Below are 6,000 nucleotides of genomic sequence, written 5' to 3' on the forward strand. Positions count from 1 at the left end.
AGGCTGAAGTGCCCTGTGCCTATGACCTTGCCATCAGTACATACCTGGTCACTTGAGTCCTCATAGCATGCCTTGGATGGCATGGTCATTGTCCTATCTCGCTCTGGGCTTTGAGCACCTGGAAAGCCAATATTCTACCCCAAATCCAGGGCCAGGCCAGAGCTGACCTTAGCAAGATTTATTAAACAGCGGAGCACCTGGGTGGCTCAGTGGGTTAAAGCCTCTGCCTTCGGCTCAGGTCATGAGCCCAGGGTCCTGGGATGGAGCCCCGCATCAGGCTCCTTGCTGAGCAGAGAGCCTGCTTCGTTCTCTCTGACTGCCTCTCTGCCTACTTGTAATCTGTCAAATAAATAAATAAAATTTAAAAAAAAAAGATTTATTAAACAGCTAGTGAGGGACATTTAAGAAGAGCTCTCTTTCACACTCGAAGGTCCCCCTGGGCATTTCCACAGCCACAACTCCTCTCCAGAGCCCATACATTTAAACACACACTTGGGCCAAGATAAGCTGACCATTGCAGAGGACAGAAGACCCAAAGAATCTGACTCTCGCTTCTGACTTTCTGCAGAGGTGAGTCGATCAGCCTGCACTGCCAGGGTGCCCCTGGACTTCCAAGGCCAGCCCTCTATTCCTGCCCCTCTAAGCTGCATTCTGCTTCTTATAATTAATTTGTCAGCTCTTTCCTATACACACGAATGCGTTTAATGACTCACAAGTGTCTTATCATTTCAGGACCTTTGGAAAGACTCTCAGAGAAGTTCAGCTCCCAAGTCCTCTGACAGGTTGACAGGCAAACAAGCTGGGAGTTAGAAAATACCGTCATCAGTGTCCAAAGCCTCCTGTGGACTGACACTTGTGTAGGAAGAGTGGAAGAACTCCCCCAGAAAGCACTCGGAAGGGAGCATGAATAACGAGGGACAGAATCACGGGGTGAGGTGAGTGGATCCCACGCACTCTCTCTCCAATCCTGAGGACTGGGGCATCTTTTGTCTCTTGTTTTCCCCCGGTCTCAACGGCAGTTGTCCAAGTTCAACTCCTCAGCACATCAGTGATTAAAGCTCCTTGGGGCCAAAACTCACAGCTGGCCGAGGAAAGACCTTTGAGGCCCACTTCATCCACAGTACGATCAAGGCACAGCCCCCTGGGCAGCTCTCAGTTTGTGCATCTCTAAAATGGGCACTTCCACCAGGCCTCCTGACTCTGAAGCAGATGTGACCCGATCACTGCAGGACAAGAGGAAAGAACTGGGCAGAAGACATCTACTGCCACTGCACTATGAGCCAGCACAAGGGTATCCCCGAAAGACAAAAGCTCAAGAGTGCACCTTGGCCCTGCCATATACCAGTGACCTGAGACCTCGTGACACCCTCTAATCGGCAGCTACGAAGCCGAGGCCGGCTTTACAGCTTACCGCAGGCTTATTCATCCTCATCTCCCTCAATCCCCTCAAGGACACAGCGAGGCCGGCACTGGCGTCCTTGCTGCCCAGACAGCCAAGCTGAGGTTCAAAGAGGCCAAGAGAATCACCCAAGGTCACCTACTGATGAAGGCACAGTAATTGAGGCACAGTAACTGAACAGAGCTCCCTGGGGACTGAGAGGCTCCTGCCTCTCAGTGCCTATTTATCCCATAACCAGTCTACTCCACCCATTTTATAGATGAGGAAACTGAGGCAAAAAAAAAAAAAAAAAAAAAAAGGCTGCACAAGGTCAAGTAGGTAGGGCCTGAGCCAGGCCTAAGACCTCTAGTCACTCTGCCGATCCCACCCTATGGTGGTTCTTAGCCAGGGCCCTCGGGCATCCCTCTAGTCTCCCCAACACCATCCTGATGCAATTCCTTCCCCCACCCACCCCCGCACCTTCTCATGCCCACCCCACACTCCCAGGATGACTCCCTGGTCGAGAGTGAGGCAGGCGGTTGCTAAGCACTCACCCGCTCTTTCTCACAAAAATAAACTCCTTCTGGCTGGGAGACTCTGGATGAGATCCCCTCCCTTCTAGCCAAGAAAAAATTAAAAAGAAATTTAAAAAAGATCTCCTCCATGACATTTATTTAAACGCCAGCAGTGCTAAAGCGTGGGCCAATTTACCGAAGTCCAAATTCGTGGAGCCACGCGAAGCCAGCCACGCGCCACTAAACCTCAGCCCTAAGACCCCCATTCAAGTGTCTGGGCAGTTACTGAGCTGATTTATTTCTCCAGGCAGGAAATGGGGGCCCAGGCTGACTCCCAAGCTGTGAGGCTGGTCCTAGGGGACGCCAGGATCTGGCAGGGGCCACGCAGTGACCAAAATAGCCAGGCTGGTGGCCCTGCCCAGCACACACCTCCCTATGGACGCCGGGGCAGGGGGTGGCCCACAGGTCTCCCCTCCAGTTTAGGCTAAAGCTTTGGGGCTATCGCAGAAGGTTCCTAAGATTCTCTACTTGGCTTCCCTGATGGGAGGGGGAACGAGAGAACCTCTTGTTTAAAAGAGGAACCCTCAGAAGGAAGGAGAAAAAGCCAGAGAAGGATGTGTCCTGCCGTCCCTGCCTGCTGCCCATTTGGCCCCCAGCTGGCCCTCGGGGCCTCCTTCCTGCCACTCAAGACGGCTGGACATTGGCACTGCCACCTGCACGCCACACACGGGCAGCACCCTTGGAGCCATGCCCCCCTATCACCTCATCCGAATCAGTGCCGGCCCTGGAGAATCAGCTCTGGCTGTTCGGCCCTCGAGGCACTGGGGACACTCCCTCAGGTATGCCGAGGACACACAAGCGCCTGCAACCAGGGGCCCGGAGACACAGCCACAATCAGGGACACACACGTGCACAGCCAGGTACTGGGTGACAGAGTCACATACAAACAGGTTCACACCAGACACACACCGGGACAGACATCCTAAGACACACAGTCACAGCCACACTCAGGTATCACAGACACGCCAGAATACACAGACACGCACAACCCAAGAAGGCACAGAACAGCAGGCATACACTGGGACACACGAGTGCATATTGCTGGAGAAATGAAGGAACAGCCACCCTCGGAAACACACAGACACACATGGACATGGAGATACATACAGACACCCAGTGAGACAGAGACATCGGCACCAGCGCGCGCGCACACACACACACACACACACACACACACCTGCCGCCTGCACGAAAAGCCCAAGCCCTTTCGCTGGGGAAACAATAACAGCCCCGCCAGCGGGTCTGAGAGGGCGACCCTCCGTCCGTCCTTCGGTGGCGAGAGGGACGCCGGAGTGGGGGTCAATCGGCAGTGAGGTCGGGGCTGGCTGGAGCGCGGGGAGAGAGAGGGGGCTCCGCGCGCCCAGCTCCCTGTCCCTCGGGTACCTGGGGCGGCCGCGGCGCTGCGCTCGGCTGCACTCGGTTCCACCGGCCGGGGGCTGCCCTCCTGCTCGGAATCCGGCCCGCGGGGTCCGCGCTCCTCGCTCCTTCTCCGCGTGGCTGGGTGTCTGGGCTCGCGGTCCTCGGGGCTCGGAGCTGGCAGGCGAGCGGGGCTGCGGCCAGGGCCCGGAGCTCGGCGCTGGCGGCGGCGCGGAGGAAGCGGTAATTTATAAGCGGCTTCTTCCTGACCTCGCGTGTCTGTTGTCTGAGCAGGCAGCTCTCAGCATCACCCATCCTGCTGGGTGGAAAAATACCAGCTTGGCCGGGCCGGGGGCGGGGCCGGGGCGGGGCCGGACGCCCAGCCCCGCCCCCCATGCGGACACACACATACACACACGCGCGCACACATACACTCGCACACACCGCACACGCACGCGCGCACGGGCTCGGACAAAGAGCCCGGGCTCGCCGAGCGCGCGCGCACACACCCTCGTGCCGCGCGGCCAACACTCGGCCCACTGCTTTTCCCCCATTAGAGCGCACTTTTCGAGGAAACCCTTTCCCTGCAAACGCTGGTGCCAAGTGATACAGCCGGTTCTCAGCCCTCAGCCTCCTCCTGACTCCGGATGAAGAGCAGGGGAGCCCCCGGCCTCGATTCACCCCCTCCCCTAACAGCAGCCGCCAGCCCCCACCACTCGCCCATCCACCTGGCTCATGGGAGGGGCCTGCGGCTCCGCGAGTGGTCAGGGCCAAACTGCTCCGCCGCTTCCTCTCGGGCGATCATCCAGGTTCCCCGGAAGCTCGGTTTGCTCCTCTGAAAAGTGGGCACAGTAACCCCGCCCCCGCTGCCTTCCCGGAGGAACTAAGGGTGACCTGAGACTGTGATGTGAAGCGGTCAACAGCCCCCACCCCCCACCCCCGATTCTTGGCTTTGCTCCTGCTGGGTTACTCAGGCTCTCTGTGCCTCAGTTTCCTCATTTGTAAAATGGAAATAAATGTAATAGAACCTATCTCCTCTGGTTGTTCTGAAGATCCCAGGTTAACAGTGTAAAAAGCTCAGAACAGCACCCAGCACTTAAGAAGAGCCAAGTGTCACTAGCGTGCCTATTTTTAAATGAAAATGGGGAATGTGCCATTATTCTTGTTATTTGCATGAGCGGCTCCTCTGAATCCATTTTCCACACTCATGCCCTGTGACCTCTGGCAACGCTTGTCCCCTCTCTGAAAACTCTCCAGTTTCTCCTCTCACTCCCTCCCTCTCTGCACCTGGAAGCCTGTGTGGAGAACACATGCCTCCTTCCACCGTTTAGACTGAAAGTCAAGGAAGAAATACGGGCTCCACAGAGAGCCATCCCGCACATTGTACCTGGCCCAGTCTGGATCCACTGCCTGAAGGAGATTCCTAACAGCCCCAGAGGGAGCACTAGGGATGCTAAGGAGTGGAGAGGTGACACTTATTCTCTGCGTGGTTTCCTCATTGAGGCCCCCTGCTGTCCACCTCCATCTTGACCTTCCAGCAGGCTACCTCACCCCTAGCTGCAGCTGAGCCAGATGTCGGCCCCTCGTGCCTTCCTCCAGGGCGTCCCCCTGCCCTTCTCCACTGTCCTCTGCTGCCCCTTCCTCTAGGAAGCACCCAGCCACCCCAGGTGACATCCATCTCTAGGCTGCTCAATTCGGTCCTTCGAGTTCATGGTGACTGCTCCTCTTTTATGGGTGAGAAAAGCAAAGCTGGAGAGAAGCAAACTTGTTCTCACATTTCTCTCCCTTCCTTCCTGATAAGACTGAGGCTCTTCCATGAGCTGGAGGAGCAGATGGCAAGCAACAACTCCCCCAGCCTCCCTGCGTGTGTCACTGCACGCAGTGCAAAGTGGCAGGTCGTAATGCGGTTAAGTGACTCTGGAGAGGCAGCTTTGCCTAAGCCAAGGGGTTGAGGGGAAGGGAGGGAAAAGCAGAGGAAGCCACTGTGCCAAAGCTTGTTGGCAAGAGTGGCTAGGCCCTAGGCAGAGGTGATATGGGCCAGCTGAGGGTCACAGAGAGTGAGCAAAGGCAGTAGACGCCACAGGAGCAGTGAGGGGGAGTGGCCCATCCAGGGCAGCAATCTGGAAAGGCCCATTGCAGATTGTGCTGGCATGGGATGTGCAGATGAGGCTCATCAAGCCCTGTGTCTTCCTCCTCTAGAGTGTAAGTTCTGTGAGGGGTGGGGCCTTGTCCTTGGTGCCCCCATTGAGTCTTGGGTTTCATCAGAGGGCCTGGAACACAGTAGACACTCAAGAAATGTTTATCACACTTATTCTATTTAGCAGACCCCTAGAGAGAGAGAACTTAGTTGCATGCCAGGCACGGCCCAAGGCCCTTGTGTATTTCAACTCACTGACTCCTTACAGCAACCCTAGGAGGGTTGTACTATTAATGTCCCCCATTTACAGAAGGGAAAACTGAGCCACAGAGAAATTAAATAACTTGTCCAAAGTCCTTCAGCGGGTGAGTCATAGAGCTAGAATTTAAACCCAAGCCAAGAAGGAGAACAAGCAGGGGAAAGGGGAAGGAAGAGGGGAAGGGGAAGAGAAGCCAGAAAGGGCTCCAACCTCAACCCCAAGGAAAGCTGGCTGGTCCAAGAGTTGGAGAAGGGCTGGGGGACGGGGGACCTGGGGCAGTATAGGGTGGACTGGA

General features: G+C 56.1%; 1 protein-coding gene across 3 annotated transcripts in view; it reads right to left on the reverse strand.

The window, feature by feature from the left end:
* Positions 1-3,610, reverse strand: part of SLC6A6 (solute carrier family 6 member 6) — an 82,933-nt gene extending 79,323 nt beyond the window's left edge. For 2 of the 3 annotated variants that reach the window (XM_059161845.1, XM_059161847.1), the window contains exon 1: positions 3,337-3,474. The gene's annotated coding sequence lies outside the window, so the exon portion shown is untranslated. Of the gene's footprint in view, positions 1-3,336 lie in introns of all 3 variants that reach the window. The other variant, XM_059161846.1, reaches the window with a different exon arrangement.
* Between the last annotated feature and the right edge of the window lie 2,390 nt (positions 3,611-6,000).

This window comes from Mustela lutreola, chromosome 2 (assembly GCF_030435805.1).
Source record: "Mustela lutreola isolate mMusLut2 chromosome 2, mMusLut2.pri, whole genome shotgun sequence".
In the NCBI taxonomy this organism is placed as follows: domain Eukaryota; kingdom Metazoa; phylum Chordata; class Mammalia; order Carnivora; family Mustelidae; genus Mustela; species Mustela lutreola.